Source organism: Rhinatrema bivittatum, chromosome 1 (assembly GCF_901001135.1).
Source record: "Rhinatrema bivittatum chromosome 1, aRhiBiv1.1, whole genome shotgun sequence".
In the NCBI taxonomy this organism is placed as follows: domain Eukaryota; kingdom Metazoa; phylum Chordata; class Amphibia; order Gymnophiona; family Rhinatrematidae; genus Rhinatrema; species Rhinatrema bivittatum.
This window is the reverse complement of record NC_042615.1, coordinates 328933908-328948181: the sequence shown is the minus strand read 5'-3', so window position 1 is coordinate 328948181 and position 14274 is coordinate 328933908. Positions and strand designations below refer to the sequence as shown.

The following is a 14274-nucleotide window of genomic DNA, read 5'->3' as shown; positions in this document are numbered from 1 at the left end:
TGACATTCAAATGGTCTGTCCTGCTCACTTTTGGAGTTAAGTAGGATAAAACCTGAGATTTTAATATTTTCCCCCACTTCCTAGCTAGGTTTTGTCCAGGCAACACATTGGCCATAGAAAATTACCAGCGTGAATAAAAACGTGGTTCTGAGGGTGTTCCCAGATCACAGTTTCACTTTGTTTCTGCAATGCTAATTTTCAGCACTGCTTGGGCAAAGTTAGCTGGGTGAGTCTGGTCAGACAAATATCTGTTCTATAGTTATCCAGATAACTTTATCTGGGTACATTAAGCCGAACATTTATCCAGGTAAGTTCAGCTGAATATCCGGATAAAGTTATCAGGGTAACTTTATCTGGATATCCTTCCTGCTCACCATGTTATGCAGCATAGACCTCATTATGTTTCATGTTCCAAATGTAGCTAGTAGCGCACTCTGCAATAGAGGTTTTTATTTTTCTTTATAGTATGGAAAAAATACAAGGGATTTTGACCATAATAAGGGCAGTATAACAAACAAGGAGGACTAGAACCTCGGATCTAGTGTCAAGGCTTTTCTAATAGTGAAATTCCCAACTTTGTCTCCTCTTCCATACTCCCTGAAAGCACATTCCAAGTCTGAGAATTGAAATGATTTAATATCCCCACAAGAGAAAGCTCAACACCAAGTTTGGTTGAGCTAGGTCCAGCCATTTCAAGGTTATAAAAGAGGGACACATGCATAAAGAAGAAGTTCGCAACGCAGTAAAATATAAATATGATCTCACAAGCCTCTGTTCATATCAAACCAATGCTGAAAAAAAAGAGGAAAAAGAAAGATAAGTCAGATCCCTATAGTGCTAAATGCACTTATTCATTATTGAGACTGCCCATTATTAATGTACTACACTGTGCTCAAAACACTTTCCAAGTGTATTTTTTCAATATGTATCGCTTCAAATATTTTGAAAGTACATAGGGAGGTAATTTGCAAACAGCTCACATAAGCTAAAGTCTGAGGGGCGGATTTTAAAAGGCCCGCGCGCGTAAATCCTTCTGGATTTACGCGCGCAGGGCCCTCGTGTGCCGGCGTGCCTATTTTGCATAGGCCGCCGGCGCGCATAAAGCCCCGGGACGCGCGTAAGTCCTGGGGCTTTCAAAAAGGGGAGGGAGGGGGCGTGTCCAGGGGCGTTCCCAAAACGACACGGCTTTTCGGGGCGGGCCTGGGGGCGTGGCACCAGCCCGGGGGCGTGGTCGAGGCCTCCGGACCAGCCCCCGGGACCGGAGGACGGAGCGAGGCTGCCGGCCGACGCGCGCAAAGTTACGCCTGCTTTCAGCAGGCGTAACTTTGCCGACAAAGGTAGGGGGGTTTAGATAGGGCCGGGGGGTGGGGTTAGGTAGGGCAAGGGAGGGGAAGGTGGGGGGAGGGTTCCCTCCAAGGGAGGGTTCCCTCCGAGGCCGCTCTGAAATCGGAGCGGCCTCGGAGGGAACAGGCAGGCCGTGCTGGGCTCAGCGCGCGCAGGTTGCACAAATGTGCACCCCCTTGTGCGCGCCGACCCCGGATTTTTATAAGATACGCGCGGCTACGCGCGTATCTTATAAAATCCAGCGTACTTTTGTTCGCGCCTGCTGTGCGAACAAAAGTACGCGCTCGCGTATCGTTTTGAAGATCTACCTCTGAGAGTACTTTTTACCCTTAGACTTTGTCCAAAGTTCTCAAAGTGGATTAATGCACATAAATATGTTTGAAAATTCATAGGTGTGTGAGTAATCAGCACCAATATACAAGCACAAAGTTATACTTGTTTGAGAGCAAGTGTAACATTGTGTATTTATGTGCATATTTTCAAAAATCAAAAGTATGCACATACGTTTTTTCCTCATCGCATCTCTATCCCCTGGAACGCCTTTTTGTAGTGCACAAATTAAAATACATGCACAACCCTTGGATTATTTCAAAACGTCATTTACATGCATAAAACCAGGGTGTATGTGTGTAACTCCTTTTGAACATTTCCTCCATAGGAATTTTTAAAAGGGTTTCACATGTAACAATTGCATATACAAGTGTAAATAAGTAGCATGTACACATGTATGTGCCATTTAATAATTCTAGAGAGTACACACACATCTTTTTAGTTTCACAAGTATATTTTAAGAGGAAAAAAAAGAATGGTCTAAGGATGTTCACAGGCACAGCTCAGAAATGCAAGCAGTAGGTGCTATTTTCTAAGAGAAATATGCATTTATATTAGTGAATTTGTTCATATACTTTTGCACCTCCTAATTAACTCCCGAAAATTACATCAGACTTGTCTGTTGTCTGCAGTTTTTAGGTGGGAAGTCTAGGTGAACTGGTAGGGACTCAAAGTGAAATGCTATAGGGTCTAGGTGAACGGGAGAAGGTGAAGTGGTGGAGGTATCGGTGAACTGGTGATTTCAACTCATCATGTAAGAATTTTCAAAATAGCATCTGCGGTTTATAAAATACATGCTATTGCGTTTAATTCTTGGTGTTTATTCACAGTGTCACAATTATTTTATGTGTAAAATATATGCATAGGTTTATGAACTAGGGAAACAAAGTATGCATGTTATTGCATTGGAAATGTATGCATGTACTAAAATATATGTGCGTACTTTATAACAGAAAATACATATATTTTATACTGTGCAGTTCCCACCACACAATTTAAAAAATACTTACGACAATTTTTGCATGTCTACATACGCACACAAATGCTATACAGTGGATAGCTTTGAAAGTTTGGCTCAGAGAGATCAATTCACCCCCATTCAGGACTCCGAACATTTTCAGACAAAATGTTATTTAGCAAATAAAAAGTATAAAAATATATATGTCTCATCTTTGCAAAATGGTGCCAACAGACCCCTATGCATCATGGGGAAGCCAAATAAGCCCTCTGTACATGGAATTTATGCCACCTCTGCTTGCTGGCATGCAATATACTACCAGCTTCATTACAATATTCAAGAGACTCATTATCTCTTGTTGAACACGCAGAGTCACTGTACTGATCTGTAATAGGTTGAAGGACATACATGGAGAATGTCACAGCATGACATCAGTGTGAAGAAATGGTAAGAAGCTAAGAAGACTTGCCCACGCTATATTCACCATTCAGCATTATTTAGTCCAAAGGAAACAATGAGGGGAAAGCACCATGAATGCACGGACAGAAATGCTATTTCCCATTTAAAAAAAACAAAACAAAAAAAACCCCCCTTTGTGCGTTAGGAAGGTAATAAAAAACTTGATGAGCTGCAGCCATGAATCGCTAGTATGTTTTAAAGCAGAAATAAAATACCTTATTTGAATGTTATGCACTTTACTTTCTCTTGAATTGCTTAACTGTTGCTTGTTCAAAAGTGTAGTATTCGTTGTTCACCTAGGAAAGCACACCCATCACTTGCGTTGAACCTCAACCCCCTGCGGAGTTTGCATGTCTTGACAGTTCCGAACAATATTTTACAGAGCAGCTCAGCACGTGGAGGATAGGGGCACGGGGGAAATAGTACCACCTCTGCCTTTCAGATAGCTCTGCCATACCTCCCCAGTGTGATGCCACCCAGCTCCTCACAACACCTGTATCCATGCATGGTGTTGTCAGTTGCTCTTTCTAAACTCCTTTAAAAGCAGCTCCTATTGGAAAATAAGTCAGAGGATGTTTTACAAATGTGTGGACTTCACTATAACAGATGTGGCCCCTTATAAATTGATTTGTCGTACCACTTATATGGATATATTGCACATTAAAGCAATGCAAGAATCAACTGACACCAACAACGGTGTCATCACCAATACATTATTTGTCTCTCCACCCCAATTTTCTGTAGCTTTGCTTCCTAAACATCTACTGGTCTTTTTGGAACATGCCATGAAGGGTTTACTTCTCCATATTAGTAAGATATCTTTTTTATGTTGAGAAATTGCATGCATTTTTTTGGTTCTCTCAAACTGTCGATACTTCTAATGTGCGTTAGAGGGTTAGAAATGAGCAGCAATAGGGAAATTGTTCTTTTCTCCACCATAATTAGGCTGTAAGATAACATGTTTTATAGTGATATGCATTCATTTCAAATGAATGCTAAAAAATGCAATGACTGCGACTATTTTCAGTTTCCTTCCAAACAGAAAATGTTACAAACATTTTTTTTATATGTGGCATTTTGGGAGAAAAAAATAGACTTGTGGACCTGGTTGTTGCGCTTCCCGGCTGCTCACCTCGCGCTTCCGCCGACCACCTCCGAGCACCCCTCCCTTGCGTCCACAGCCATTTCACGGCATCCTTGGGCTCCCCGCTCACCATCCTCCTTACAGGCCTCATGGCAGAGCTCCCGTTGGGGCCTCCGCGTCGTCGGTGTCCTCGGCCAACGCCCCTAGGGTGCGCGCGTGCGGCCGAAGTGCAGCCCTTTAAAGGGCCCAAGGTGGGAAAACCCATGGGGGCGCCTCCCAATGACGTGACTTAGACTCACTACTTAAGGCGAGGCCCTGTCCCCAGGACCCCACCTTGGCAATTGGGTCGACACCGTTGGTGTACTAGTTTGCCTTCATGTTCTAGTGTCTCCTGTTCCAGCATCTCCATGTTCCTGAGTCCTCTGTTCCCAGTGGCTCCCTGTGTGCCTGTATCCTTCTCAGGTGGTACCTCTCCGGACTGACCTTTGGTACTGACCTCTGCCTGCCTGACCACTCTCTTGCCTGCCACCTGGAACCGACCACTGTCTGCCTGATCATTCTCTTGCCTGCCGCCTGGAATCTACCTCCGCTTGCCTCGACTACACCCGGACTGATTCTAGTATTGACCCCTACTTTGGCTGACTTCTCCTGTACTGATACTCTGGCTCTGACCCTTGCGCTTCACTCGGACACTGTCTTCTGGCCTACTATGACCATTGGACCAACCTGCTTGGAAACCGGCTTCCACTTGGCTAGACCCACAGGTGCTGCCTGTCTCGCCCGGAGAACCTTCCTCAACTGTGACCTCCCTGAGGTCTCCGGAGCTTCCAGTTCGGGTCTAGCATATCCACTCTGCATCAGCCGTGCACCCTTACTCGTGGTGGGCACACCTCTCTGCTACCTCTCTGGGATACCATCAGAGGCCCACCTAAGTCCAGGCGGTCCGGGTACCCAAGGGCTCAACCTGCGCAAACCCCGGGCTGCTTTTGGTGAAGCTCCAGTTAGCCTCTGTCTCCTTGTGTGCTCCGCCTCCTGGTGGCAGGCACTCTCTGGGTCCAACCAGAGGGCCGTACCAATCCTGCACCATGCCAAGGGTCCACCTCCAGCGCAACACTGGTTATGTCTTCCTGGGCCCTGTGACACCCCACCCAATCTTGTGCCCGTAGCTTGCCCAGCACCAGGTTCAGGTCCCCTGCTTAAAGCTGCCAGATTCATGCATCAAAACCTTGCCAGCTGCACCAGAGGAAGGCGTTGAAGTGGCATCAATTCAGTGCTGTCCTCCAGGCAAATGATGCCATTTCAAGATCACTGGGATCCGGGTAGGAGTGAGTGGGCATTGCTCCTGCACCTTTTCAGTGAGGATCTGGGAAGGGGTACATGGGGTACATGGGGCCTGGGATGGGAGCACCCCGTCCCATCATCATTAAACGGGGCGGAGGGACCTGGACCTGGTCCAGCCAGGCTGGCTCAAGATGTTGGCTCAGAAGTGTCCTAGGGACCCAAGAAGGTCCAGCTTGGATTTTTGGAGGTCCGCTTTTCTTTTTACTTGGTTTGGAGTCTTTTGTTGGAGGGGGGATGTTAATGTTTAATGTTTTTCTTGGTTTGGCAAATAAACTGAACCAAAAAAGCTGAAATGTAATAACAACCTGAAACAAAAAAATTGGGGGCTGCACATCCTTAATGTTTTATGCTTTGTATCTTTCAGAATGATAAGATACCCACAAACACTCTTTCCCAGGTGTAGGGCACTAACTGGTGCACTCTCCCTCTTGGATCCTGGAAGGACAGTATATGGATTCTAATAATATATCCCAGTGGTTGGAAGAGGATCCCCAGAGAACTTCCATCATTTCTTTTTAGGTGTAGTTTGTGTGAGGTGATATGTATGCTACAGTAGACTTGAGTGTGAGCATTTGAGTGAGAGAATGAATGTGTGGGATTTTATTTATATAAGTAAGCTTAATGTTTCAGTGCAGACCATGGGAAGGCAACTCTGCTTCAGAAGTGTCAAAAACAGGCCTGGTTTTCAGCATATCCAAAATGAATATGCATAAGGTATATTTGCATGCACTGCCTCCATTGTATACAGATATAGCCCTTGCATATTTATTGTGGAGATTCTGAAAACCTGACCTTTTGGAATCATTCCAGGACTGGAGTTGCCTAATCACTAAGCATACTTTCCCTAACCCTGACCTAATTCCACCCCTTTTTAACTGCACTGAGGTTTGGGGCAATTTTCAAAAGCCATTTTATGTAGGAAATCACCTGTTTACCATATAAATGAGAGGAATCAAGTGACACCTTGTAGACTAAATGATTTATTAAAGCATGGGCTTGCAAGGACAGAGGCCACGTCGTCAGATGCATGAAGTGAGGTACACCATTACGTCATGAATAGACCTAGGGTGATGGTGTACCTCACTTCATGCATCTGACAACGTGGACTCTGTCCTCAGAAGCTCATGCTTTAATACATTGGGTAGTCTAGAAGGTGCCACTCGATTCCTGTCATTTTTGCTACATCAGACTAACCATATAAAAACCTTTGAAAATTGTCCTTACTAATGCAATGTAATGCTAAAATGTATGATTGTGATGGACTCCTGAGTGTGCTTCAACCTATCATTGGAATGACTTTAATGACTCACTTGTGATTTTTGGTAATGTCATTTTTGCTCATTCTATTCTGACCTGGGGAAGTGCATATTAGCTTTTGAAAGCTAGTCAAGAAATGTATTAAGTTAGCCCAATGAAAAGGTATTCCCTTGTTCTTTTTTTGTGTTTAGTTTTTGTTTACCTGAATTTCTGTGCTTGGAATAATCATGTATAGTCATTATGGAGTAGATTTTAATAAAGTACGCCTGCGCGTACTTTTGTTCACGCACCAGGCGCAAACAAGAGTATGCCGGATTTTAATAGATATGCACGTAGCCGCACATATCCTTTAAAATCCAGGGTTGGTGCGCGCAAGGCTGTGCAAAATCGGCAGCCTGCGCGTGCCAAGCCGCGCAGCCTGCCTCCGTTCCCTCCGAGGCCGCTCCAAAATTGGAGCGGCCTCGGAGGGAACTTTCCTTCCACCCCCCTGCACCTTCCCCTCCCTTCCCCTACCTAACCCACCCCCCAGCCCTATCTAAACCCCCCCACCTTTGTTTGAAGAGCTACACCTGCCCGAGGCAGGCGTAACTCGCGTGCGCCGGCTGCACGATTCCCCAGCCCGGGAGCAGTTTCAGAGGCCTTGACCACACCCCCGAAATGCCCCCGGGCCGGAACCACACCCATGGCCCCGCCCCCAGATGGCACGTCACCCCATGACACACCCCTGATACGCCCCCCCCCTAGCAAAGCCCCAGGACTTACGCGTGTCCTGGGGCTTGTGCGAGCTGCCGAGCCTATTCAACATAGGCTCGGCGTGTGCAGGGGGAGGTTGGGGCAGGTTTTCGGGGGGTACGCGCGTATCTTACGCACGTATCCCTTTGAAAATCTACTCCTATGAATGTTGATTTGCTGTGCATAAGATCCCAGGATTCTTTTGAGCCAAACTGTGTGTTAGGCTGTATGCAACCATGAGGGCAAGAGTGCACGAGTATGCATACATGTATTTATTAGTAATGTGTATATGAGATGGAAGATATGAACATGATGTAAGACAGGAAGAGAGGGTAGGAAAGAGAGTTATTGCAAGGTTTTATAAAATGTAGGTTCTGATCAAGCGATTTTGAAACTGTGAGTGCCACAAATTTCTGTGGGGAAATATATACTGTCTTTTTTAAGGTGTCTCTTACCATATGAGACTGCAGCCAGGCTTTTAAAAAGCAGAAGGCTTTTTTTTTCCCTTCACATTTCTGTCTCATGGCATTTGACAGAATAAAATGGTACAGATTGTTTCTGATAGCTTTTCTACTTGTGCCCCATAGACTATAATGCACATGCGCACTAGATTTTAAAATCCACACCTGCATGTGCGGGCAGGTCGAACTCGCACGTGCACGAGGGGAAATTTAAAAAGCTACGCATGGTCACGCGAGTAGGGCTTCCCCAGTTCCCTCCCAATGCGCTCCAATGAAGGAGCAGACTGGGAGGGAACTTCCCTATACCCCTACCTAACCTTCCTACCCTTTCTCCTCTCCTCTTCAACCCCTTACTCCTTCCTAGCTACCAGTGTGTGCTTCCCCGGCACAGTGGCTAATGGTGCTGTCCCGGCTTGCCCCCCACCCTGCCCCTTCCCACCCAGACCATGCCCTCCTGGCCTGCCCCTTTCAGACAGGCCAGAACTTCAGGGGATACGCTTGTGGCCGGGCCTGTTATAAAATGCACGCAGCGCACACAAGGCCTGGCCAGGAGCATAACCCGCAAAATCTACGCATATGGCCTTTTTAAAATTGGGGCATAAGTGAGTAACACTTTGTGGGCTGGTTGATGGGTAGAGTGGAGGGCAATAAGAGATGTGAATCATTTTTTGTGTTCGTGTCATTCTTCATTTTTCGGCCGCCGCAGGAAATGTCATTTTTTGCGGTTTGGGTCTTTTTTTTTTTTTTTTTGCAAAAAATCGTTTTTTGAGTTAGTGTGCGCTAACTCCCCGTTATTTTTGTTATTTTTTGTTAGGACGCACTAATCCGAAAAACAAATTTTCGTGAAAAAACGAGAAAATCCCAATCGTTTTCGGGCTCCCTAAAACATGCCAAATTGGACAATGTCGTTGAAATTTTCCAGTTCAGCAAAAATGAATGCACATCTGTAATTTTAATGGATCATCTGTAATGGCATCGTCTACTGCTTTCCAAGCATATCTTTGGTAAGTTGTACTATCATTTGGACCAACACAAATATCTCCCAGATAGTCTAAAACAATTACCTCCTGGAGAAAAAAAAAAACACGGGGAGAAAACGGTCTAGTTTATACAACACTGATGTTTCTTTCCTTTTCCTTGTTCAGGCACTGAACAGTTGTTATTATCCATTATCTAATTTATCCTTTTTATCTTTTTGTTCAGAACTGCTTTTGACTTGAAAGATAGTCTGCCCTTTAAAATGTCTCTTTGCAATAAAAGTCACTGTCAAAATGAGCTCTTCTGCCTGGCTGCTTTTTGCTCATATCTGCTCAGTTTCCTGCTGAAAGTCCAACTACGCAGTCCTGCACTGCAACGTGGAATCTGAAGCCTGGCCTGTGCTCTTTCTGTAACTGGTAATGTTATCAGAAAATAGGAGGGTCGCTGTCTTGATTTCGGCTGTAACTCCGATGGCATCAGCTCTGGAAAGAATGCAGCATGGATCTTGTATTTAGTTAAAAATGAAATGGTATTTCCAAGATTCCCAGTTGGCTCCTCCAACTCTAACCATTACACTACTAGTCATTTTATTGGTGTATCTGAATAAAGATCATGGAAAAATAACTGGTATTATCTTATATTAAGTATGAAGACACTGCTATCTAAACAAACTGCCCTTTACCTTTATGAATAATCATTTACATATTAATTACAAATGATATACAATTATTTATCTGAGGTGGGGGTGGGGTGAGGTTGGTTCTCTGACTGAGCTGTTTCGTAGCACTGGCCACAATCAGCAAGGATATGTTCACTTCTGGAAATAACCAAAGCTGTTATAAATACTTTTCAAGCTACCAAAGCTGCTCTTAGCATATTTTTGTGTCTCTGATTAATTGAATGTTTGCAAGACCAGTATGAACCTCCTATTCTCGTATTGTCAATGTCTCGATGCTCTGAGTGGTTAAAACAGCTCATCACTACCCATCTTTCATTACTCAACTGGTTTTTAGTAAAATAAAGCATGCATTTCTAAGTCACAATATAAATGAAAATATATATATATATGCATATATAAAAAGGGTTGACAAATATTGTCTCAAATTGGAATTAGAGTGGAAAAAGAGTTGGGTAGTAAATGTAGGAAAAGAAAACAGATATTTTATATTTTAATGGAGCTCTTTAAAAGAAAATTTGGGTTCCAGTTTTATTTTTGATATTTTATGTTGTTTATAAGCAAGAGTATCTCATATAGTTATATAAATGATGTGATAATAGCATCACAGTGGCTGTTGCACTGACATTTTTAAAACTGAGAAAACCCTGGATAAAATTACAAATGCTTATCGTCAACAGCACATGATAAAGTGATAAAACGTCACACCCAGCTGGAAGATTTAAGGATAGAGAAAGAAGCAGAGATGATGGGATACTCTGGGGGGAGGGCCAGACAAGGGGTGACAACTGGACAGACAAAGGGAGAATGCAAGAGAATACTTCTATGTTCAAGTAGATAATGAAAATAAAAGAAAATATTTTTGTCAAAAAATTATGCTGGCACTCCATACAATATTTCTAGCAAATGTAAGTATATTCTTAATGATAATAAACCAGAAAAAGGTCATGTGTTGCCAATACTCTGTTTCATAAACTGAAACACAAACATCTAACAGGTAATAAAAACAAATTCTTTAATAATAGGTAACAAAAAAATCCTTTAATAATCATCTGCCCTATTTCACAATACACGCTAACTATATATATATATAAAAATGATAATAGGAAATGTGACATTTTATCCATGTTCCTAGATTACATTAGTCCCCAACCCTTCAGCCTACTTCCACCGCATGTTTGAATGGCCAGTGTCATCCATTCCCCTTGTAATCCTGGAAAGGGGAAGGGGAAAGGGGAAGTGAATGTCGAAGGAAGAAAGGTAGACCCAGCTCTAACAGCAGGCTGCAGCTCTCTTAACAAATGTATCTGTTTGAAACCAACCTTAAAATGCAATCATAACTGACAACAGTTCATTTGCAATTTAGAAGAGGTTTCCAAAAACCCATTCCATCAGAAAGTTAAACGTGCTGTGCTATAACTGGGAAGTCTTTGTCCCCTTGTTTCCTGACCCTGTGTCCAGTTCAGTTTCTTCTTCGCCTGCCCCTGACATCTGACCCATTTATGCCCCCCTCCCCCCTTCCCTTTTCTCCTGATAGCCTGTGGGCGGGTAGCGTGGGTGAAACCAGCAGGGTAAGAACAGGCAGCTGCTTCTCTGGATTGTGTGTGATTCCCTGGACACCCAGGGGGTGCTAATAATCCAAGTTTTGATCAACAGATAATACGATTCCACAGAAGCAGGGTGGACAACAGAACTGCCTGATTTTCCTCCCGAAAAAGGTGCAGGCACATAAAGGAGGTGAGAGGAGGACAGGAGAAATGGTATTTTTACATTTGTTCAAAACACATTATATCACATACACTTACAGGGCTGCACAGATTGCAGAATCCCAACACATTTCTCTGTTTCACTCCTATTTTTTTTTTTTTATTATTATAAATGTGTTCATCTGCACAGAGTCGAGTATTTATTTATTTTATTTTTTTTTTTTGTTTTTGTTTTGGGCTTCGTCTTGCAATCTGTAGGATATAAGGGAATAAAATGAGCAGAAGCAGCACTGAGCGCTGAGAGGAATCGTGTGCTGGGAAGATAATGCAATTTCCACTCCCTACCTGACCTCTGGGGCTAGCGCAGCATCTGCTGTCACTTGCACGGAGAGAACGAGCTCTCGGCCACAGGTGACCCGCCCTCTGCCACTGCCGCGTTCTCGTCCAGGCAGCTTTTTTTTAGAAATGAGTATCTTTAATTCCTCCAAACATCTGTACACATTTTCAGTCACCCAATAAAAGAGCAAAGAATCGAATGCGTTTATTTACATTGTCCCTTATGCATCCTCATCAAAATACCGCTCCCCTTTTGGTAAAATAAAGGCAAACACCAGCATTAAATCCCAGTTTAAAAAACAAACAAACAAACAAACCCCCAAACAAAACAGATGTACGATATTTGCTTCTCTCGGTCACAGGGCTCCCTCACTCTGACACACCTGTTTGCATTTCTCAGTGATAATCGCTGTACTTACATGAACCCCTCTGTTTCTTGGAGTGAGCGTGCAAATTTGTAAGAAAGCCAAGATTTTGAAGAAAAAAAAGTCCTCTTTTCAGCACATCACTGCTGAATGAATCGGCCGAGAGAGACGGGGAAGGGTGGAATAATGATGACAATCGGCGTGCGCTCACAGCATGGGCAGAGGAGGAAAGAAGCAGAAATGTGAGAAACAGCGAGAGAGGGAGAGGCGATGATGCTCTAGAGCACATTTCCCATACACATTCAGCACCGATCTCTCCCTCTGCCTCTCTTACTTTGCCCCTCCTACCCACGCCTTCTCCTACTTTGTTGCTCCCTCTAGATCGCCGATTTGTTAATGTGCAGTAGAATAATATAGCAGTTATCCCCACGGGGTTCGACATGGTTTCCCCCCCCCCCCCCCCCTCCCCTAGCAAGTAAAACAATAAACCATGGCCATAAGAAGTTCCCCGAGAGACAAAAAAAAAAAAAAGGAAAGGGAAAGAGAAGACTGAATAATGTCACAAAAAAAAAAAAAGGAAATTGAAATATTAATAATTAAAATCCCTGTGCCATTCATTACTGCATTCATTAGTTACCAACACTATATAGGCAAAAGATTCCTGGACATTATCAAAATTCTTTTTCATTAGCTATACATTCAGATCTTCTAATAATGCACACACACAATCCCACAGGAATATACACCTGTTAGAGAAGAGTTTGTCCAATTAGGCCTTCTCAAGTGCTGCCCCTTCCCTCTGGAGCTCCCTCCTAGATGAGCTTCACCAAATCCAGGACTACCATCAGCTCAGGAAGCAAGTGAAAGCATGGCTGTGGCGTTTGGTCAAGCTTTCAAAGGGTGATGCTAACAACTGGCTAGCCCTACACACCTTGCCCCAATGAGTTTCTCAGTGCTCTAATCCCCCCTAAATGGATATTTTGTATCTAGTATCTATTTAGTATCCTTGTAGTATCTAGGATGTCCATGGCTACGATGACCCACCTTGCTGTGTGTTGGTTTGTCTAAGCTATTGTGCCAGGGTGCTCAATTCTGTCCCTTACTAGGCATGGTGGCCCTTTAATGGTATGGGAGTGGTGGTCACAACAGGTCAGCTTGCCAGCAGTGGGAGTCAGCAGTCTCCAATCAGACAGTGCTGATCTGTGTGAAATCAATGCAGTGAGGGGTGTTGGTGTAGTGCACCACTCTACATCCAGAGGAGCTTGAGAGGTAAGAAAACTGCTGTACCCATGAGACATGGGGAGCTGATAATCAGTCTTAGCATAGAGCTGAGGGAGCAGGAGTCTCGCCTTGCAGAGGACATTTGGTGGGTCTGTCCCTCCACAGGAACAGGACCTAAAGAAGTGATATCTCTTGGGGCAAGGTGTGCCAGAAAGGGAAACGAAGTCCCAGACCCCTTGAGGGTGAAGCACTGGCTCTCTTGAGAGTTTAGAAGAGAAGGGTTCGTGAAACAAAAGTGCATCTGAGGAGCCCCAGAAAGGAGAAATATCTTCAGAGACTGAGAGAGCAGTGGGGAGGATTGTCCTAGGAGATAGCAGAGAAGAGGTGGCCTGCCCAGGAAAATCTCCAGACATGCAGCCAGAGACTCCATTAGGAAAAAGAGAGAGAGACTGTGAGAAGATCTGCATTGCCCAAAAGGTATTGGAAGGGCCCAGGCTGGAAGGGTACCTTTCCCAGAAAGCTGACCAGTTGGGAGAGTCTATGAAGAGGTAAAGGAGCTTGAGATCTGTTTTTGTACTTTGGACTATGTTTGCTGGAGTGCACTGCCAGCTGATGTACTATGCTGGATTTTGTTTTCCTGCCACCAATTGTTGTAAAGAGTTTATTTTGAATAATAGTTTGGAGTGATTTATTTTTTTATTTATGTCTAGAAAAGCCCCAAAGTGAAAAAAAAATACCCCAAAGGACTTTAATTAGGTGTCTCTTCCCAGGTCTTGCAGTTCCTTGGCCCTCTCAGGGTACTCTCTGTGTCCAAGAGCTGACTGGGATGGGGGCTACACTAGTGTTCCCTCTGGTTGTTTCCTTGTTTACTTATAGTGCTGTGTGGTTTGCTTTGGTTGTTTGCTTTTTAATCTCTGCGGTTGTAGTTTTGCTTGTCTCCACTGTTTGCTTATCCAAGTTGTTGCTTGCTAATTATATAGTTGTAGTTTTGCTTAACTAAGTTGTTAACCCTCATTTATTTAAGCT

At 44.0% G+C, this 14274-nt stretch overlaps 1 protein-coding gene across 1 annotated transcript in view; it reads right to left on the bottom strand.

The window, feature by feature from the left end:
* SNCA (synuclein alpha) overlaps window positions 1–12309 on the bottom strand; it is a 311737-nt gene extending 299428 nt beyond the window's left edge. The window contains exon 1 of the mRNA XM_029584960.1: window positions 12082–12309. The gene's annotated coding sequence lies outside the window, so the exon portion shown is untranslated. The remainder of the gene's footprint in view (window positions 1–12081) is intronic.
* Window positions 12310–14274: the final 1965 nt, after the last annotated feature.